The 23,331-nt window shown below is 41.2% G+C and overlaps 1 long non-coding RNA gene across 5 annotated transcripts in view; it reads left to right on the forward strand.

The window, feature by feature from the left end:
• Positions 1-23,331, forward strand: part of LOC140845755 (uncharacterized) — a 134,577-nt gene that overhangs the window by 100,826 nt on the left and 10,420 nt on the right. For 3 of the 5 annotated variants that reach the window (XR_012124627.1, XR_012124626.1, XR_012124629.1), the window contains 3 exons: positions 4,811-4,955; positions 5,535-5,848; positions 11,383-11,549. This is a non-coding gene — a long non-coding RNA (uncharacterized lncRNA). The remainder of the gene's footprint in view (positions 1-4,810; positions 4,956-5,534; positions 5,849-11,382; positions 11,550-23,331) is intronic. The other 2 variants (XR_012124631.1, XR_012124630.1) reach the window with 1 other exon arrangement.

Below are 23,331 nucleotides of genomic sequence, written 5' to 3' on the forward strand. Positions count from 1 at the left end.
AAAGTCTGAAGCTTAAACAATTTGGGAGGCCTCTTTAAAAATATCAAATATTTCTGTAAAAATTTGTAAATACCAAATTGGATACTTCCATAGGAAAGTGAATATTCCCATGAGAAGCCACAAGTTGTACAACTGAGAGGCTTATAACTACTACAAATATCGTAAAATCCTGAAGAATAACATGTTTTGTTAATTAGTGATTAGACACACCTCTTTAAAGATTTTTTCCCTCAGTTTTTTGACCGTACATTCATTGATCCCCTCTTCAACTAACAATTTTATATTTTCTGTAAGAGGGTAGGAAAATGATCCCAGTCTTTCTGGTAGTATGGTTTATAAACCATTCTTTAAAGTCATTGATATGATCATATCTTGTTGGACTGCATTTGGCTTTATTGTACTCTGCAGATATTGTGTTTTTTTCTTTACAAATTGAAGTTTATGACAACCCTGTGTCAGGCAAGTCTATCAGCGCCATTTTTGTAACTTGCAATATTTCAGACTTTTCCATTATTTGTTATGGTAATCTATGATTGGTGATCTTTAATGTTACTGTTGTAATTGTTTTGGACAACATAGACTGCAACTGTATATGGGAGTGAACTTTATCAGTAAATGTTGTATGTATTCTGATTGCCATGCTGGCCGTACTCTTTCTCTCTTCCTCTCTTCAGTTCTCCCTATTTCCTGAGGCACAACCTGTTGAAATCAGGCCAATTAATAACCCTACAAGGAGCTCTAAGTGTTCAAATGAAAGGCACCTCTTCCTTTAAATCAAAAGCTAGGAATGATTAAGTTAGTGAGGAGGGCATGTCAAAAGCTGGGGCAGACTGAAAGCTAAGCCTCTTGTACCAAGCAGTTGGCCAAGTTGTGAATGCAAAGAAAAAGTTCTTGAAGGAAATTGAAAGTGCTGCTCCAGTGAACACATACATGATAAGAATGCAAAACAGCCTTAATGTTGGTACGGAAAGTGTTAGTGGTCTGGAAAGAAGATCAAACCAGCCACAACATTCCCTTAAGCCAAAGCCAAATCCTGAGCAAGGCCTTAACTCTCTTCAAGTCTATGAAGGCTGAGAGAGGTAAGGAAGCTGCAGAAGAAAAGTTGAAAGTTGGAAGCTAAGATAATTAACAAAGGCAACTACACTAAACAACAGATTTTCAGTGTAGAGAAAACAGCCTCACATTGGAAGAATACACCATCTAAGATTGTTATAGCTACAGAGGAGAAATCAATTGCTGGCTGCAGTTTCAAAGGACTGGCAGACGCTCTTGTTGGAGGCTAATACAGCTGCTGACTTTGAGCTGAAGCCACTGCTCATCGACCCATTCCAAAAATCCTAGGGCCTTTAAGAATTATGCTAAATGTACTCTGCCTGTTTCTCTAAATGGAACAACAAAGCCTGGATGATAGCATGTCTGTTTACAACAAGGTTTACTGAATATTTTAAGCCCACTATTGAGACCTACTGTCCAGAGGGAAAAAAGATTCTTCTCAAGATATTACTGCTCATTGACAGTGTCTGGTCACCCAAGAGCTTTGATGGAGATGGACAATGAGGTTGGTGTTGTTTCATGCCTGCAGCACCCATTCTGCAGCAACTTATGGATCAAGGAGCAATTTCAACATTTAAGTCTTATTTTTTAAGAAAAATATTTTGTAAGGATATAACTGCCATAGACAGTGATTCTTCTGATTGAATTGGCAAAGTAAGTTAAAAACCTTCTGAAAAGGATTCACCACTCTAGATTCACCACTGAGAATATGTATGATTCATGGAAAGAGGCCAAAATACCAATATTGATAAGAATTTGGAAGAAATTTATTTCAACCCTCATTGATGACTTTGAGGGATTCAAGACTTCAGTTGCAGAAGTAACTGCAGATGAGGTAAAACAACAAGAGAACTGGGATTTGGAGTGGAGCCTGAAGCTGTGACTGAATTGCTGCATTTCATGATAAAACTCGAATGGATGAGGAGCTGTTTCTTATGAATACGCAAGAGAGTGGTTTCTTGAGATGGAATCTACTCCTGATGAAGAATCTGTGAAGACTGTTGAAATCACAACAAAGGATTCATATTATTATGTGAACTTCATTGATAAAGCTGTAGTAGGTTTGGGAAGAATGACTCTCATCCTAAAATCTACTGTAGGCAAAAAGCATCCCAGGCTACAGAGAAATCATCTGCAAAAGAAAGAGTCACTCAAGGCAGCAAACTTCATTGTTGTCCTGTTTTAAGAAATTGCCACAGCCACCCCACCCTTCAACAACCACCACCCTGCCCCATCAGCAGCCATTAAAATTAGGGCAAGACATATATACTACCAGCAAAAAAAATTACAACTTGCTGAAAATTCAGATGACGGTTAGCATTTTTTAGCAATAAAGTACTTTTAAATTAAGGTTTGCACATTGTTTTTGAGGTATAAGGCCTTGCACACTTAATAGAATACAGTATAGGGTGAACATAACCTTTATATGCACTGGGAAGCCAAAACATTGATTTGACTCACTTGATTATGATATTTGCTTTATTGCTGTGGTCTGGAATAGAACCAAACACACAATATCTCTGAGGTATGTCTGTAGTCTTGAAAAGTTCCTTTCAGCTTCTAAACAACTTGTACTGGTAATATCATGAAGATTTTAAGATTGTTGTCAAATCTGGGAAGACATCTATGAAGTTTTTTTTAACATTTGACCCTCTAAGATTTTAGGCAATATCAAATTTTCTTATGCCTTGACTAAGAGTTACTTAGTAGTCTTTAATTGAAAAACTCATTATGGAAAATGAAGATGCCAGAGCTATGTAACAGGTGCTAAATATAGGACACTGCACTAAACAATGTTAAAATAAGTATGAGAGACTCACACTAAATTACAGAAGTAAAATCTGAGCAATCTTACTCAATCGTACAAAAATGGTGTAAAGATTTTTCATTAAAAAAGATGCAATGCAAGGGAAATTAAAAATATCAGTCATTTGCTGATCAAATGATAATTAAACATAGCTTCTGAAAAAAAAAAGAAACACTCATTAACTTGTTTCTCATTGATGTCCTTATTGTAGTGGAGTATTACACAGTGGTCCTCTCTTAGCCAAGGTTTCACTTTCCATGGTTTCAGTTGTCTGCTTGGTCTGGAAGCAGATGATCCTCCTGACTTATTCAATAGTTCCCTAACACCACATCGCAATGCCTACATCATTCACCTCACTTCTTATCACATAGGCATTCCAGCATCTCACACTGTCACAAGAGGAAGGGTAAGTACAGCACAGTAAGGTAATTTGAGAGAGAGAGACCACATTCACATAACTTTTATTACAGTATATTGTTATCATTGTTCTTTCTTATTATCTTGTTGTTCTCTTACTGTACCTAATTTATAAATTAAACTTTTTCATAGATATGCATGTATGGGAAAAATCATAGTATAAATAGTTTTCAATACTATCTGTGTTTTCAGGGGATCTGTGGTTTTGGGGTTTATTCACCAGGATTTGGGGATGTATCACCCATGGATTTGGGGGAACTACTGTATACAGTTTTATATTGTCTTTGTGAATATCAGCTTTTTATTTCCTGTTATCAAGTAATCAATAAGGCTGTAACAGGCTGAGAGAAGGTCATGGGCAGATGTGGGGTTCAGTAAGGGCAAGGAGCCCAGTGAGGGGGAGTGCAGTGGACAGGTGGTGCTGCGGCAGGAGAGAAGACTAGAAAGATGTCTTGGTGTCAGGCGGGACAATTGTCAAATTCTGGTAAATGGCTGAGAAATATTTTAAGTTTGATTCCTTTAAGAAATGGAAGGCTTCCTAATGGAAAATTAAGCATATAAAAAGTGATATGCATTGAGCTGAAACTGAAATTGGTATGGGGGTTGAACAAAGCCTCAATTTCAATCCTAGCTCTAATGCTTCCTGGTCTGTGAACTTTCTTAGCCAATACTATAAGCAGACACGGCAGTGGACCACATAACTACATCTCATGAAACCCAAACCAAACACATTGTGCTCAGTTTCCCCCTCAGCTATGTGCTAAACATGCCCAAGACCCACCCCAGCACCACCCAACACAAGACACAGTGTGATGCAGGGGCAGCTGGAGTGGTTTTAGCTGCCTAACCAGTTTCAGTTACAACTTCATGCATTTGCAAATTTTACCAAAGTATTGGAAAGGGCTCATAGGACGGAGGAGTCTAGAGGCCTCATCTAATATTTTCACAGTAAATCCAGTGATCAGCTCTTTCAAAATTACAGAACTCTCCCCCTAAGCCCCAGCTCTCTCAATTCCCCTCGCCCTTCTTATGTTTCTCCATAGCACTATGATATCATACACTCTATTATTATAATATTATCTGATTGTTGTTAATTCACTTGACTAGGATGTAAACCTCCATGATGAGAAGGACTCTTGCTGTCAGTGTGTCCTCGGAAAGTACGTGGCACATGGATAATTGTTGAATGAATGAATCAATCAATGGCTTCACCGTTTTGCTGTGTTTTTTACTCCAAAACCATATTTGGCTTATTCTGTAGATGCAAACAAACTGGTCCAATGACTGCTTCTATCCTATACTTTTGGCGTTCAGAAAGCAAAATGGGAAATTGTTGGAGGTGGAGGGTGATGGGGGAGAGGTTGAGGAGACAGCTAAGGCTAAGGAGAAAATTCAATCATAATTGAACAGTGACAAAGTGAAGTCCCATAAAAGGCCATCTAAAAGATCCCCTGGGTGAGCTAGGCTACATTTCTGACTTTTGAGGTTGCTTTGAAATCCATTTCTGATCAATGTGTCCTTGGAATCCTACAGTGAATCCGGTTATGTTGCAAGTGAATGTTCAGACCTCGTGGTCCTGCTTCAGGTCCTCCTGTCCACCATCTACCTGCGGACCTGAGCTCTACCACCTGGAGAGGCAAGGCTTTATCTATGAGTCCCACAGTCTTTTTTTTCTCATGTAAGTTGATATACATCATCCTGGTTTCAGATACACAGCATAGTGATTTGACAGTTACATACATTAAAAAATTCTTATAGTGATAAGTGAGTCTTACCATCTGTCATCATACAAAGGTATTACAATATTATCGGCAATATTCCCTGTGCTGTACTTTTCATCCCCATGACTTATGTATTTTATAACTGGAAGTTTGTTCCTCTTTACCTCCTTCACCTGTTTCATCCACTCCCTACCCACACCCATGGCAACCACCAGTTTGTTCTCCATGTTTATGAGGCTATTTATTTTGTTTGTTCATTTGTTTTATTTTCTAGATTCCATGTATAAATGAAATTATATGGTATTTCTCTTTCCCTGTTTGACTTATTTCACTTAGCATAATACCCTCTAGGTCTGTCCATGTTATCACATAAAGTCTTAAAGACTGGAATCTTCTGCTGACACTGACACCCTCTTGGACGTGAGAATCCTGGCTCTGTGTAGACACTACTTATGCACTTTGATCTCCTACCATATAGGATTATCAAATAAAAAGTTGGAAGTCATTTACAATTTATTTTTCCATCTTTGCTGTAGACAAACACACTGTCGAGGAGGATAGAGTGGCCCGCCCAAGCCAGAACTACAACTCAGCTCCTCTGCTTTTTAGCCCATCTTCTTTGAGTAATAATGTAGAGATAACTTGAGAAGGAAAAAAAACAAAAGAAAATGAGCATGTACTTGCATTTATTTTGCATTTTTTACCTCCATGAAACTTAAGGTTTGTAGGGAGACTGAGCAGCAAGCCTGTGTCTTCTTTCGCACTGGGGGTGTTCGGGGGATGCCTGTGGATCTAGTGTCACAATGGCTCCAAGAAATTTTCCAGTCTTGATTTTTCTTCAAACCTTATGGTAAGAAAAACTCAGGTATGCTTTTGTGGAGAGTGGCCCAATTTCCGTAACTCAGATCCTTAGAATATTCCTTCTGAAACATGGATCCCAGTATTCAGGGCAGTAAAGGAAAAGGACTCCATGCATATATCTACAGGAAATAGAAAGTTAATATAAAGAAAGTTGCATTTCCACAGAAAGCAGTCTTCATTCTGCACTTCGTATGTGGAGGAATTCATTCTTTCCTTTTTATGTTTGAAGTGTCCATCCTTAAAAAGAATAGGTTTAAAACTATATTCTAAATAAACAGTCTTTCTCCCTGCTGCCAAAAACAAATGTATGTCAAACAAGTCAATTGTTCAAGAACTTTCCTCATACTTTCTTGCTAGGCCTACTGCATTTAGATTTTTCACATGGCATGGCCTCTACTAGAAAAAAAATAATTCGGGTGGAGTAGACTTACTCTGCCTTCGCTGATCGACTCACAGGGATTCTGCAATGACTTTATCTGGGACCCAGTCTTTAAGAATACACTCCTCCTCCACTCTATTCCTGTGTTTTTCTCTGACACTCTTTATTAGATCACCCTATTATTTAACCACTATGCTTTGTCATGCAGGATGCACACAACCCAGGCAAGCGAATTATAACCACATCTTACCTGCCTGCCAACCGTGATTGGTTTATCTGGGTCAAGGTTCTTCTGTGAGATTCTTTCAAACTACAATTGAGGCAAGAAAGCTCTCCCTCTTTGCCCATGAAGCTTCGAGGATAGGAGCGTGCCAGCTACGCCAGGCATGCCTCCCACCGTGTGCCCAAAGTGGGAGCGCGGAAGGGAGAGTGAGGCTGACAGAAGCAGCCAGAGAGCCGAGAGGGGGACTTCCCAACTCCGTGCTTCCACTGTCCCTCCTTCGGGGTTGTGTCGGCTGACTTCCTTTCTTCTCTCCTCTTTCTATTCCTCCCGCCCCCCCTTCGTTCCTTCCCTCTCTTCTTAAGCTGGGATTTAGAGATTTCCCGCCCTGGCAAAGGGGGTCCTGACGGGCACAATAAATCAAATCTTTCTGCCTACTTGGGAGTCTAAAACCCAACACACACATAACCAGGTTTTTCTTAACTCAAATATATTTTTGAATATTGCCACACAAAATTTTTGCTGTTGTTCAAATATAAGACTATTAGAAGGAAAGCCTTATTGCTGTGTCTCCACCACTGGCCAAATTCTCCCTGAGCAGACTGGCAGTGTAAGGGATCAAGTGGAGGAAGGCAGGAAAGGATTTCTTCCCAGTGTCCGTGCCATGGTCCTCCCTGAGGTCCGTGCCTGCGCATGGCCGTTGTCCCCAGAGTGGCTGGCTCTCAGCTAGGGCTGGCTGTGGAGTCGGGTGCTGGGGAACAGCCCGCAAAAGGTTTGTTGCTCAGAGTAGGGATGTTAAGGGAACTGCTAGGTTCTGGCCCGAGGGTGATGAAAACTGGACTTTCTCATGTTTGGGAAGTGATTCTCTCCTTTTTCCTAGACTGCTGGTCACCCCTGGGGTTCAGACGTTCTGTGCTCCTTCCAGCTTTTCCCTCTACCAGGGCAGGCGTGGAGGGGCCTGTGTTCTCTTCAGTCACTCCTGTCCTGGGAGAAGAGGGTCAGTCCTTGCAAAAACAACATGCTCTTTAAGTATCTTAAAAAATAGCTTTCAGGTGGGAATGTAAAATGATGGAGCTGCTATGGAACAGAAGATGGATGGTCCTCAAAAAGTTAAAAAATAGAACTACCATATGCTCCAGCAATCCCACTTCTGGGTCTATATCTAAAGGAAATGAAAACAAGACACAGGAAAGATATATGCACTTCTACATTCACTGCAGTAGTCACAATAGCCAAGAGGTAGAAGGAAACTGCATGCATATTGTTGGAGGAGTGGTTAAAGAAAGTGTGTGTGTGTGTGTGTGATGAAATATTATTCAGCCACCAAAAAGGAAACCCTGCCATGTGCAACAACATGAATGAACTCTGAGGACATTAGGCTAAGGGAAATAAGCCAAGCCCCAAGAGACAACTACTGCATGACTCCATTCCCATGAGATGCCTAAAGGAGTCAGTCTCATGGGAACAGAAAGAAGAATGGTGGCTGCCAAAGGTTGTGGGGAGGAGGGAAAGGGGAGTCCTCGTTTAATGGGTATAGAGTCTCAGTTTTGCAAAATGAAACAGCTGCTTCTTTTAGGTAGGGGTGGGGTGCAATGTATTGCATTCAGAGCTCAGGCTTCCTTTCCTTTGTGCTGGGTTCAGTCTCTTTCCATCTTTTACCCTCCAAAGAAGAGTGTGTCTCTGGCATTTGGGATTTTGCTCTGAAAGATCAGAAGGAAGTGGAGAAGCGAGTAAGACAACAAGGGGCCTAAGCAGAGAAGGCTGCTGTTGCTTCTCAAGAGAGAAGAGAGGAAAGAGAAACTGGGCCACCACTAGTTTTGCAAAGTAGTGTTTACTATCAATCCTATTGCTTGAGATCAGTGGCTCCAAGGAGCTCCAGATAAAAACATACCGTATTGTCTGAGTGATAAGGAGAGTCACATCTCTGCAAATACTGCTTCTGGGTTGATTTTATTTTCTAAGCAGCATTGAGACTGTTTTGTGCCTAAATAATGTTGTCACTACTTGTAGAAACAGGTAACATTTTTAAAAGGCAGGGACTGTCCAGCTAGAGCTTAGACATGGAAGCTGAAGTTGTTCCCTTAAAAGCACTTTGTGCAGCTCTGGCCACAGTAGGGCTACTCTAGGGCGTGGTTGCTAAAAAAATTATCTGTTGAATCAATGAAAGCAGGCCGGGAGCCTGGGCCTAGGACATTCTTTCCACCTCCTCATGGACTTTCCACACCTCATGGACTTTCCATAAGACCTCATGGGTCTTATGAAGAGACTGATTTACAGGAGCTACATGGTAAGGATTCCTTTTGACTTGGGAGCTGGAGGGCAGGGAGACCCAGAAAAATAGAAAACAAGAGGGCAGAGGCAGCCCTCTGCCTGTGATGGGGGTGAACCTTTGTTCAGCACTCATGATCACCTCTTTGGACACTTCCAGAAACTGGGAGACACTTTGTGGGGGCACAAAAATCAGTCAGGGGAGGAGACATTAGGATTTGGACATTGAGCATTAATACAACCTTAATGACATTCACAGGCTGTTGAAGGACTTGTGCTGGTGAAGCTTGGCAGCTGGCTAGCTGTTTTCTTTTTTCCTTTGAGGAACAGGGTTAAAAAGGAATGGCTGGTTTCTTCCTGTCCTTACACACAGAAATCTTTCGGAAAGTGGAAAATTCTGCTGGGAGTGTTTTTGGCTTGATAAGGAAGCAATTATAGAATAGAAATGTGGAAAGAATTTCAGCTGGCAATCCCAGAGGACTTGATTTATAAAACTGTACTTCATCTATATTTTAGATTTAATTCCTTACCTTTTGTCTAACCTGAATGTTAAGAGTCGGGGGAGGGGAGAGGTCAAATTCAAACATCTTTATACTCTCTGAGACTGAGGTTTCACATGGATTTTTATAACATTTTAGTCCAAGTAGATATACTTAAAAAAAATCCTTGAATCATTTTCTTCTTTGATAACCTAATTAACAATTGCACGGAGATGCTGTATTTTGCTTTTGCCTGGTTGACTAGATTTCTCAAATACCTTTGGCATGCATAGGTAATGAATATGTAGTAAGTCTATCCTTGAGGGCTATGAGACACCTCATTACTTGCCTGGATCTCTTTGGACTTTAAAGTTCTAATTTTTAAAGGTATTGGTTTATTGTTGCTTTTAATTTCATTTTGAATTATAAAGCTCTCTGAGACCTTGCTTAAAGAGGGCTGTATGAATTTATTAGACTGTTCCTGTTACTGGCCATATATTATCCATGCAGCATAATGGGAATACCAGGAGAGATAATGTACAGTTGTAAAGCAAGAGACTCATTTACAAGAACCAAATCTGCAAGTCTTTTCTTTCTCCTCTTTTTTTTTTTTTCAGTCTCATCGTTTTTCTGGCTCTTCCTTGCTAGGTTAGCTTGTTAATAGTATAGTTTCTATAGCAACATCTATCAGTCGTTGTAATGAAGCCACAGCAGGATCTCCTGCAGAGAAATCCTTCATGCTGACAAGATCAACTCATATTTTCTTTGTCCGATGTTTTTCTTTTTCTTCTTGGAATGAACCTTTTAGCAGAATATAAAAGATCTCTACTAATTACCTGTGAAATAAACAGCTGAAGTCAGGCAGCCTGGACAGCACATGGGTGGTTAGCTTTATTCCAGGAATGGTGAGATCCGGTCTGAAGGAACAAGCCAGTTTTTTTAGCTATAAATTTTGCTAGCCAGTGCTGTTAACATGAAATAAAATGAAGGTCGGTCTACTTCTTCCAATTTGAGTTAAAAGGTTTTATTGATAACATTTCCCATGGACTCAGATTTTCGCACTTCATCAAAATAGTAAAAGTAAATGCCTGATGTTATTTTGATGTGTGATGGAGAATAATGGATTAAAAATAAAAATAAAATATTCCATGTTAATTCTGATGAGTTGAGTTTGGGTAACCACTTTGACAACCCCTTAGACTAAATCCTCTCCTCTGTCTCTGTTTCTGTAGCTCACCGGGTGCAAATTTTCCCTCTAGCGTTCCCTTCCTGAGTAACTCATATAACTGCACTGTCTGTGCATTTTGCTTTATGCAACATACTCACACTTGTTCACTTAAGGTAGGAGGAATTGAGAAGTTATGGGGATTTTTTTGTTGCAAGTTTACCCATTGTGCTCATTAACCAAAAATGCAGTATTATTGCTTAAAATAGTGCTCAGTGTTTTAATCTGTGGACCTTGATGAGTTGAGGATCTCTGGCCTTGCTCCTGTCTGTTCCAGTTTGCTTTGGGGCTGTTCCTGATTTCCAAGGGAACTCACCTATTTTCACCTTTGTTTTAATGATATTTTTCTTCTTATAACAATGAGAAAAGTAAACATTAAGTTGGATCCTTTGAAAATCTTCATTAATTCTTTCTGGTCACTAGCTATCTATCCCTAAACTAGTTTTCTAAGGGTTTTGAAAAGTTTATCCGTCTTCCCATAATTTGAACACTAAATAGCATTTAAAGTATTAATGCCTGGAAATCAGAAGCAATATAAGATGATAACCAAACTTTTCGATTTCAATTATAGACAGTATCTATGCAAACTAAGTTAAAACCCAGAAATTTACAAATCAAGAGGACAAGGAGTAGAATTCTTGTTTCCCTTACCAATTTTTTTCATATCTGTATTTAGAGGAGATTCTAAGGCCTACCAAGCAAAGTACCATGATTTTCCAAAGCCATCATCTTTAAAACAGACACACACACGCACACACACACATCTCTAGCAAAATATGAGTAATGTTGGGCTCTAAGCAGTGAAGTTAAGGAAAAGTCTTGTTTTCGTCTTATTACATTTTTGTATATTTTCCCAAAATTTATTCATTGAGATTGCCTTATTTTTATAATTAGAGAAAAATAAGGAAAAACTCCTTGGCAAAGTTAATTATAGTAAGTGCCTTCCTTCTAGGCTTCATGAATTCTGGTCCACCTCTGGGGTGTTGTTTCATCCTGAAAACCTCATCTCATCTCCAGCAGAAGTAGTTACGCTAAAGATAATAAGGAAAAAGCGTTGAGGACTTGGACACCTGCATCTCACTGAAAACTACCTTGAACTCTACATATCCTCTATTTAAGGTATAACAATAGCCATATTCAAAATCCCATACATAGTCTAGCAGACATCTGAAAAGCCCTTCACCGCACCCTCTTCAGAAGTGTGCTATCAGATGCAACCTTAGGCTCCGACTGCTAGCTTGATTCATCAGCCTATCTCTGGAGCACTTACTCATTTGCCTAATCACAGCCTTCAAATGCAGATGTTTCTTAGGGCTGGGAATCCCCTCTGGCCAGATCACCAGCTGATGTTGGCTCTAGTTCCATGATCTTGAAATTAATACTTCTGTGACTGCAACTTGTATTATTTCCAAGTTCCACAGCTGTGAAACGTTCCCTCTGCTTACACAACAAGTCTCTAGTTATTTGAGTCCTCCGACTTCACCTGACCTGTCACCAGTGCCCTCCTGGGAGCCCACTTTGTCTATGTGCCTATAACTCGGGCGGGGTGGGCGGGTGAATGATTCCCCAGGCAAAATACCTTTGAAACCAAAATCAGTCAAAGGGAGAAATAAAGTGGGAGAAATCCGTTTATTGCTCACACACACTTGTCCCCTTCTGCTCTCCCATATCTCTCACCTTCCCAGCGGCAGAAGAAGGGCCTCCACCCAAGCTCTCTGGCCCATATATGCCCTCCTGGCCCTTGTAATTACCTGTTGATATGGAGATGCACTAAAGCCAGGCTAGAGATTCTGGAAATACTGCAATTTTACCCACAGTCACTAATTTGGATATTTCACTCTCTGAAGCCCTGTCACACACCGGTTCCCAGAAGGGCTATCTTAGGGTGGGGTGAAGCATGGTGGTCGTAATCAGGGACCTTTACCAAACTAGGTAGGCCAGGTGTTACCCTCTCCAGAGTGGGTGGCTGTGGTCTGCCCTGGGGGGCAAACAGTAAGGGTGTTCGTATTCAGTATAGAATTTTAAAACAATAAGACAACTGAATAGAAGTCAACCTGCTTTTTATTACCACCATGTGCTAGCGATTCTAAATACGATCAGTAGATACTCATACTCCTCAAAAAATTTCCTTCGTTATCTATCTTCTAAACAGCATTGTGATTATTATTGAGTTTTAACTATATGTCTAACCTTCCAATTAGGACATTTTAAGTATTTATTCTTTAATACACATTGTAGTCTACATGAAAGTTAATTTGAAGAGCTCCCCTTTTATACAGTCACCTGACTCCCCAACTTGGCTACTGTACAGCTTCTTTTAGGGAGTAAGCTCAAAATTGTTCCCAAACCTTTGAGCTCACCCCAGGAGCAGTTAGCGTCTCCAGTCTGGGTGTAGTCCTGTATTTACATAGAAAATTCACAGTCAGCCAGCGACGGTAAGACACTTCAATTCTGTCATATTAACTGGCTCCTTGGAGTTCTTATTTCTGTTTAAAACTTAAGAGTACAACCGAGTTTGAACAATGAAGTGTGATATTTTTGTTTGGTCAGTAAAAATGTTAGCTCATGCATGCAGTATTTCGTTGAATGTTAATAACATTTTGTAACTCCAGGGGAAATCCCAGGGCAAAATACCACCAAAATCAGTCAAAGGGAAAAATAAAGTGGGAGAAACCCATATATTACTTACAAGCCATCATCCACTTCTGCTTTTCCACGGCTCTCACAACCTGGCTGCAGAAAAAAGGGACTCCACCCCACCTTTCTGGTCCAAATAAGGCTTGCGCACCCATGTAATTACCTATTGATATGGAGATGGCCACCTCTACTCCTTGGAAACACCTACTGGCATGGAGATGTACTAAGGCCCGCTGAGATATTCTGGAAATACTGCAGTTTAACCTACACATTTAAAATTTAAATTTATCCTTTTAAAATTATTTGCCTTACAATTAAAGAAGAACTAACAAAATAATGATTACTGATTATTACATAATCATTACTCAAAATAATTTTGTTTTATAGATGAAATGGTTAGCAGATCACAATAGCTGCTCTCTTTTTCTCTGTTATTTGGTAGTTTATAGGCAGCAATGTTTGATTTTCCTTGATACAATAATACAATATTCATATCACATACTAAAAAACTTCCAGACTCATATTCATTAAATGACAGCAATGCAGGAAGCTGACTCCCACACACAGTGTCTTTATTTTCCCTTGCCCATGCTTGAAATCATCTGTGCTCGGCTCCTACTTTATTTTCTACAACCTGGAAGGTCATTTATTTCCAAAGACATGTTAATGGAACAATGGAGGGGTGTTTGTGTGTGTGTGTATGTGTGTGTGTGTGTGTGTGTGTGTGTCCCTTTGAGCTGTTACAACAAAATACCATAGACTGGGTGGTTTATAAACAGGAATTCATTTCTCACAGTTCTGGAGGCTGAGAAGTCCAAGATGGAGATGCAGGCTGATTCTGTGTCTGGTGAAGGCCAGCTTCCTGCTTCAAAGATGGCTGTCTCTCCACAGAGTCCTCACCTGGCAGAGAGCAGGGAGAGAAAGCAAGCTGTCTTGTGACTCTCAAAAGGGCACTGATACTCACGTGACCTAATTACCTCATCTAATCCTAAACACCTTCCCAAGGCCCCACCTCCTAATACCATCACAGTGGGTGTAGGCTTTCAACATAAAATTTGAGGGGCAGGCAACGCAAACGTTCAATCCATAACAGTGTATATCTATATCCATACATTAATCATATCCATCTCTCATGTGTACATCCACGTACATTCATACCCATTCTCTCTTGGCCTTTCTGTAGCATTTAATACTATGGGCCACTCCTTTCTCTCTTTCCTTAACTTCTATGACATTCTTTTCTTGACACTTCTCCAACATTACTGACCAGTCCTTCCTTAACTCACCCTTTGAATGCAGGATGACCTAATGTTGAGTTCTGGATTTTTTTCCTTTCTTATCCTCTTTCAAGGTTTTCCGTACCACCCATGAGCCCAGGATTCTTAAACGGAACATCTACCTCAGGCCACCTGCCTTTGCTTTGGGTCTGTGTTTCCAAGGGGATATGCCATTGGCACCTCAAACTCACATGTACCAAGTGTATCATCTTCCTCCAGCACATCTGCTCCTCTTGAGCTGTTAATGGCACTGTTGGGCAGGAAAATACGTATAAGCGGGCTGGAAAGAGTAGGGCCAGAAAAGCCCACTAAAAGGGACTCCAAATATTAACCAGTTAAAACTAGAAAGCCAGAAAAGACTCAGAGTTCATTAGTTAATCCATTGAAGCTAAAAGGGCCAGGAGCAACTTGGCCTGGAATGTTTGAATATTCCCCAAAGAGAAGTATCTGAGCACAGCCTATGTCTTCATTGTGTCAATTAGATCGTGCCATTATAAGATTCACTTCGGCCTGCTAAAAGGCCCAGCTATAAACAGCCCAGTAAACACAGGAGGATTGCACCTTAAAGCTAAAACTGCATTTTAAAACCCAAGAAGTTAAGAAGATTCTTAACATACTGTTTAGCAAATGGACAGTAACTCAGCCCACCTTGGAGGCAGGACAGGCGGTCTTGATTGATATGCTCCCAGACCAGGAAGCTGCTGTCCTGGGAGGAAACCAGAGCAGTAAATTTCTTGTGTTAAGCTAATTTTTGCAGAATTACCCGGAGGACTGATAAGAAACTTAATGTCTCATCAAAGATAAACATCTTGAGACCACTAAACAAGTCCACACCCCTTTGTCACATTCCTGAAAAATCCTTAAAGGAGGGAACCCCCAATCTTTCAGCACACACCTCTCTCTGGGGTCACCGGCACTTTGTAAATGGGTAACTGACTTTTTCTCAGTCTTTCTGAGCGCACCTCTCTGAGGTTCCCCACGCTTTTTAAGTGTGTAGCCTTAAACTTCCTTTCTCCAGCTTTTCAGGGTGCCTCTCCTTCCTGAGCTCACCTGTACATTTTCTCTCTTTAAGTAACTTTAAATAAAACTTTTACTCAGCTTCACTACTATGTCTCTGCCCTTCAATTCTTTGTTGAGGTGGGGATAAGAACCAAGGAAAATATACAACAACCCCCAACAGCAGCAGAAATCTTGGAATCATTGATAAGCTAAAACTGAAAAATCATCCTAGACTTCCCCCATTAACCCCCATTTCCAAATCCTTTCCTTTCTACTTCCTAAACACCCACAATCATTTCTCTCCTCTCTAATTTGAGTCTTCCTAAAGAGTCACTAAACCAAATTCCTAAAATTGGGCTTCCTTCCTGTCCTTTCATCCCCCTCTTCCTCTCTGCTTCTAGAGGGTTTGTTCTAAAACATACATCAAAACTATGTCACCTCCTCGCCTCCAATCCTCTGTTAGATGCCTAATGCCATCATGAAAAAGTTTCAAACTCTTTGGGATGTAAAATATGGTCCATCGTCGTCTGAGGCCTCTTCACCTTGCCCCAGGTATCTCCAGAATCTCCTCGAATGTACCCTTTCCTTCAGCACTGCTGGGCTAGTTTGAACCCCCAAACCTGCCCTTCCCTCTGTCGTATCTCCTGTCTCTGCTTGAGATATCTTCCCCTTGCCGCCTCCTCTCCACGCCCTTTCTCTCCCTGGAAACACTGTCCTGGTCTGTTCTCCCTCGGCCTCCCGCAGGTGTCACTCAGCCTCCTGGGACTGCTCCTCCCCAGGCTTCTTTGCTCTCCCCTCCTCCTTGGTGCTGTTCAAGGCTTGGCACTCTCTTTAAGTTCTCTCCTGCAGACCTCACCCGGTTCCACGGCTTTATGCCGCAGCACCATCCGCTGATGGCTGCGACGCTTATCTCCAGCTGATGCCCCTTTGGCATGTCCCATTTGGGTGTCCCTGGCTTCTTAACTGAGCCGGTCCAAAGCGGAACATCTCAAACTCCTCCTTTTTCTCTCTGCTGCCGCTTCTTTCTTTCCCACCCCAGTAGGAGGCACCACTGACCACCCAGGGTGGGAGCCGGAAATCAACCATGGTTTGAACCATCTCTTGCTTCTAACCCATCAACAGGTGTCCTTGGCTTTACCTCCGAAGTGCACCTCGGGTCTGCAGTGCCTCTCGCTGCCCTTCTGCCCTCCTGCTTCAACCCGTATCTTCTTTCCTGTGTCTTCGTGAAATAGCCTCTCACCAGGCTTCCCTGCTTCCACTTCTGCCTCTTTATAATTTGGTCTCCAAATAGCAACCAAAATAACATTTTAGAAAAGCAAATCAGATGAATGCCCCAAAGGACCTCCCTTCCCCAAATCGCCTCACTCTTCTCTCCTACCAGTGCGCCGCAGTTTGCTCGGACCGCCTTTCACCGCCTAAGACCGGCCAAGCTGTTTTCCGTTACCTGCAGTTGCTTCTCTCTGGAATCCTTTCCACCTTCACCACCTCACTTGACTCTTTCTCATCCTTTATGCGCAGCTCAAATACCACCTTTTTAGACAAGCATTCTGGAACCATATTTTCAGAGTAGTTCCACAGTCACCCCTAGTATTTTCTACCAGAACAACTGACTTCACCTGTGACATTTATCACACCATTAACGCTTGATTGACTATCAAGCCTACTGAAATATATGCTCCATGCAGTCAGGGACCATCTCTGTCTTGCTCAGGGCTCCGATTCCAGTGTGTAGCACAGTGTGCCACTCATCACATATTTGTGAAGAAATAAGTGAACATTGGATGCGCATGCTCTTAGGTGTTATCTCTTCTTGGAAACATTTTGTAATAATCCCCAAATGAATTACAGGTTTAGGCAAAACTTGCTGAATTAAGGGTTTTCCCTGGACCTCTTTCCTTGCTTCTGCCGAGCAATTCTTTGGTGTGTACAGTCATCTGGGACCTTGAGGACATTGTGTACCTCTGGCTTTGGGGTTCTAGATGCCAGTAGCAACCAGCCCCAGCCATGTGTCGATCAAAATTGCCAGCCTACCTTTCCAAGTGTTATCTCTCTTTCTAGAAACTCAGAGGAGCTCAGTCTTCATCTTGAGAGAGCGACTGTGTCTTAAACTTCTCTATTCCCCATAGGACTAGCACAGTTCTTTCCACACCCAAGCTTGGGAATTAATAAACACCTATTGATCTTTAATTCTTATTGGAAGTCATTAAGTTTGTTGGAAATCTACAAAACCAAGATCAGCCTTTTAGATCAGTTTAGGCATGTCACATGTCACCTTTCTGTAGTGTATTTACCTATTGTTTCCTTAAAAAACAAAAATGAAGCAGCTAAAAGTATATACTAAGAGAAAGTCAGAGAATATAAGCTTATATACATACATATATATATACATATATATGTATATATATATGTATATATATATATTTTTTAGTCTTTCCTAAAGCACTTTGCTATTCGTAATGCTCTCATGGTACTTGTTAACTTGCCACTGAGTGAAGCCAGTTGTTTCCTTCTCATTTTGGGGTAGAATGAGCCAGCATTACATTTTTAATGTGAAATGATATATATTTCTTCAAGTGATTGGCCTGTTAGGCACATTTCTTCCTGAATCTGATTTCGCTCAGTCTTCTAGTTCACGTAAGACAGCATCGTAGAGAATAAAATCATAAAGATTAGACTAACATCAGCCCACATTAGTAAATGATATTCCCATCTAGCTCTGGAATGTGTGGTATAATGTGTTTATCTTTTTTTCTTCCTCTCATTCTAGTGAGTTTTATTCTAATGACTGATTTTGAACTATAAGTTTATTTGTGACCATTGATTGAATTCCTTTGTTCTTTCTACTCCAAATTAAAACCCAAAGCCTCTCTCCTAACACCCCACCTTCCTGGAAGTATGTCTTATATGATGTTTTTTAATATTTAAAAACTCAGTTTCATCATTCCCATACCATGCTTTGCTAGGGAAATTGAGGACTCTATAATGATTCTGGCATGAATTGTTTTCATAAGGTCTTCAGTATGAACTCCTCTTTAATACCCGTATGAATTGAGTCAGCTCATCAGTTACACAGAAGAGGTTGTCTTGTGGTGCCTGATCTCTCCCAGAGTGGCCCCAATCCCTTTATCCTGAGTAACAAGGTGTGTTCTGACTGCCTACACCCTCCTTCAGTAAACAGTCACAGGAGAGGACAGGGGGAAAAGAAATTTAAGGAGGCGATGAATTGTCAGACAATCCAGAAATTATACGGTATTGTCACAAGCAGGTTTCTTTTAGCAGTTTTAAAATAAACCTGTTAGTATTTTTCTAGAAAAATATTCCTCTCTCTTCCTCTTTCTAGAAGAGAAGCAGTAGCCTGTTTCTGGATCAAGAATAAAAAGGGAAAATAGATATGAGACTTGGCTAATTAATGAAATGTTTAATCTCAGTATAAAAATGATTCCATGCTGTGCATCTCACAAATCCAGACCCGTGTGCTATTTTGGCTGTATTACATATTCAAATTCATTCATATTTAACTGAGAAATCACTTGCTAGAGCATGAAAACATGGACCACCCTTTTAACATTTGTCAAGTGAGGTTGTCTACCCCGTTTTACCCTATGTGAAATGTATGAGTCTAAATGATTTGGATTGTAAATCATGTATATTCCTGTAATTGATTGGAGCCAAGTAAAATGGAACTTGCTGTGAGCAGTCATTTGAGCTCAGTAGAATTTGGGAACAGCTTTATGAAATGTAAAATTTTAAGGTGGAAAAGATTAGCACAGATGTGGAGAGACACTAAACATAAAACCAACAATTTGTCTTTCTTTAAAAGTTCCAAAATTCATTTGAAGGAAATACTGGAGTTACATTGTCACATTTTGAAAACTGACAATACAATGTCTATGGTGCCTGAGAAAAAAATTCTGAAAGGGACAATAGTCACTTGCTTGAGACGGTCTTTGTAGTTTTACTTCTAAGAACAAAAATATCTGCGGGCAACCTGCTTGGCAAATTTAGAGGGGACTTGAATAGCATCCTATGGTCCATAAATTAGGCAGAATGTTACGGAGCTGCCAAAAATAATGATATATAAGGATATTTAATATTTAGGTAAATGGAAAAAAACAAAGGACAGAGTGAAGCTGTGCTTTGATTTCTGTGTGTTGAGTTTCGTGTGCTTGTAATTATGTGTATGAAGATGATGGGCCTGTGGAATTTCCCCCTTTTGTTGCCTTTCCTTACAGTAAAAATATGATTTGTGCATTAAATCAAAATTAGGTATTGCAATAAAGATAACAGTTCCATTCCTAACATGAAAATATCATACAGCTGTCACCCATTGTTTCTTCTGTCTCTGTTTCTGTTGAACTTGATTCTTGAAAGGGACAGTGAGCTTGACTTCAATGATTCTGTTGTTCACCAGAGGGTCCCGGAATAACTGCATTTTACTGCTGAAACACCATCTGGACTTTGTTCAAAATCCTCCTTAGCATGAATTGCAGTTGCCGAATGTTTCTCCCTGTACAAACACCATAAATTATCTACTCTCGATAGGGACCTCTATCACTTTATAATTTAGGTGATTTCAACCTTTCAGGACATGGCCACAGGAACTTTGCTATACTTCACACTATATTTTTTGGTTACAATTAGTTTTTAAAGATATACAATGTTTTTAAAGATATACTTTTTTTTCCCTCCCATATGCTCAGCTGAGGTCTCATACACTTATAGACTGGGTTCTTTCCATCTTCAGAAATTGGAAGTTGTTTTTTTTTTTTTACAAGACCGTCAAACCAAACCAAAATATGTCAGATACACCCTTAGAACAAGAGTAGCAAGGAACTATTTCGGAGTTTTCTCTAACTGATAGAAGTGTTGGAATCATTTCAATTCTCTCCTCCAACCATCTCACATTCCTTCTCTGTGATGGTCCAGCTCCTTGTCACCCCTGGGGGTTCCTGTCCCCTAAGTAGTAGGCAGCTGTCCGAGGTGATAAAAGTGTGATAATAATCACCTCGAGGTGATTCTTTGTGTTGACTAAAGGCAAACACTCCAGCCCCCAGAGATGGGGAAGAGAGATTGACCTTTTGTCCCCAAACTGGGGAAACTAGAAAGAAGGCTTCATTCTGAATTTTCAGGAGCACAATGTTGCTTCTTAATCTCTCTGGGGCTGATAAGCCAGCCTGTGCTTTTCTTCATTTACTGCATTTTTGGTCGCATAAATACAATGAATCCCCTTGCAGCTGTTCAGTAGGTACACTGGTAACGTGACCTCAGAAGAACATCAAACCCGTTTCCCTTTGCCCTGCTTTCTGGATGTGGCCGTGACTCAATAGTCTATTGTATTTGGGTGTTAGGTTCCCTCTGTGTGGGAGAGCTGGGAGGACCAGTTATCAGCCATACAATAGCCCATCCAAGTCTGAACTAAAGGACAGGGAGGTTTTTCACGTTGTTAAAAAAAGCGAACCCAAATAGTCATTTGCCCCCCAAATTTTCTGGTCAGTACCTGTAAGGTAGTCTGCCACCAGGACCCACTCCATCCTCCTGCAAAGAGTATTCTCCACAGTAAGACCCCTTGGTCTTCCCCCTATGGGAAAATGACTTTGCTGGAAATAATACTTCTTCTTTTGCTAGTAACTTCTTACCCCACCCTCCTTCCTATAAAAATCTTCCATTTCTATAGTTCCTCAGAGCATCTACTTTGTAGATGAGATACGCCAATTCATGAATCGCTCAATGAAGTCAATTAGATCTTCAGATTTACTCAGTTGATTTTTGTTTTTCTTTTCAACAAAGTCATTGCTTGCTTGTCATCTCAGAGCTGGGGCACCCAAGTAGGCCTGGTCGATACCTGGCCTTTGTGACTGGCCTCCCGTGACTGCCCAGCCCAACCCATGGGCTACTTCACAGACAGGCAGTAGTGGATTGATTAAAGGGGTACAGCGAATCACTGAGATGTGGCTGTCCTTACCTGCCCGCTGATGTCACCCATCCAGCTCGGTTCTCTCCAAAATAGAGCCTTCCAGACTGAGACCTTCCAGACCCAAGTGACCCAATTGTTAAGACCACGTGAAGGACAGTGGGAATAGAGAAAAACAAATGCTGACTGTCTACTGGGTACCTGCCTTGGGTCAAGTGTTTTACATATACAGATACTCAAGAGTAACCCTGTGAGTGACATTATCATCCTGCTTTCTAGATGAAGAAATTGCAGCTCATAATTTTTTTTGGTATCATCTATCTACAATTACATGAGCAACATTATGGTTACTAGACTCCCCCCATTATCAAGTCCCCACTACATACACCATTACAGTCACTGACCATCAGCATAGTAAGATGCTATAGAGTCACTACTTGTCTTCTCTGTGCTATACAGCCTTCCCTGTGTCCCCCGCCACATTATGTATGCTAATTGTAATGCCCCTTTTCCCCCTTACCCCTCCCTTCCCACCCATCCTCCCCAGTCCCTTTCCCTTTGGTAACTGTTAGTCCATTCTTGGGTTCTGTGAATCTGCTGCTGTTTTGTTCCTTCAGTTTTTGCTTTGTTCTTATGCTCCACAGATGAGTGAAATCATTTGGTACTTGTCTTTCTTTGCCTGGCTTATTTCACTGAGCATAATACCCTCTAGCTCCATCCATGTTGTTGCAAATGGTAGGATTTGTTTTCTTCTTATGGCTGAATAATACTCCATTGTGTATATGTACCACATCTTCTTTATCCATTCATCTGCTGATGGACACTTAGGTTGCTTCTGTTTCTTGGCTTCACAGCTCATAATTTTTAAGTTGTGGAGATAATATTTGAACTCCCCCTGGAGTCCATGGTATCCTTTTACCACATATTAGTCATAAGATATCCATGCCTAAAATAACTTCTTGAACTCTAGGAGCTACTATATGGAGACATGACTGTAAACAGAGAGACTGGAAGAAGATCAGAGTGGGTGGCAGTCCAAGGATTTTAGAGCAGCAATGGGAAGAGACAGGCAGTGGGCCATTTCTAGGTGTAGGATATTTACTGGAGAAATGGTGACCCCTAACAGCGTGCCTTTATTTTCAAAACCTTTCAAAGCAATTTCCTCTCTATTTTATCTGCCAAACTCCACCATTTAGAGTGAGTCCAAGCCTGGCCAGACTAGACATTTGTTGAAGTGCCAGGGTGAAGGCTTGCATTCAGTAGGGCTGAACTTGGAGTGGGGAATTTTATACCTGGGGCAGCATAAGACCCAGAGAGCAGGCAGCGCAGGTCAAGTCAAAGTCCATCGGAAAAGGTCAAAGGTCACACCCAGGGGGACCATGTAGAAACATTAAGTCCACAATGCCAGAGGTATGATTGAGGCCAGGTCAGAGGTCAAGAGTTTGAGACCAGATGGGGATGAGATTGGAGCAAAGGAGCCAGAGGGAAGCAGCTTAAGACTGAGGGCCAGAGGTGAGGCTCAGGACGTGTTCTCAAAACCGTAGTGGAAGTCTGTGTTTGCCTTTCTGGAGGTGGATTATTGTGTGGGCAGGTAGGGCTGGTTTAGAGCCAAACCAGGATTAACACTGGCACTTGAGTTTCAGGAGGAGAGGGGACTTAACACTATTTATATTTTTCAAAAAGGAAACGAAGACCAAGAGAGATTGACTAGTTAGCGGTTTCACAGCCTCTGAGTGACAGAGCTGTGGGCTGGACTTACAGGAAGGGCCCGGGAAGAGGTGAGCATGTCAGCATTCCTGAGAGCAGGGCAGAAGCAGGCAGGACCCGTGTGCATCAGCTCTAGGTGTGCAGCTGATAGACTGTCAGGTTAACACGAATGTGTGGGGACAAAACTCACTCCACAAGCACAAATGTGCATGAAAGGTAGTTTTTTATTATTTTTATAAATCATATTCAATATAATTTAGATTGCTGTGATGATCCCCTGCCGGGTGGCAAAACATTTAAGCTCCATGTGGTGTGATAATACCTGGGCCATGGTGGGCCAGGGGAAGGAGCAGGGTGTGGGGGGGCATCT

The sequence above is a fragment of the Manis javanica genome, chromosome 13 (genome assembly GCF_040802235.1).
Source record: "Manis javanica isolate MJ-LG chromosome 13, MJ_LKY, whole genome shotgun sequence".
Taxonomy (NCBI): Eukaryota; Metazoa; Chordata; class Mammalia; order Pholidota; family Manidae; genus Manis; species Manis javanica.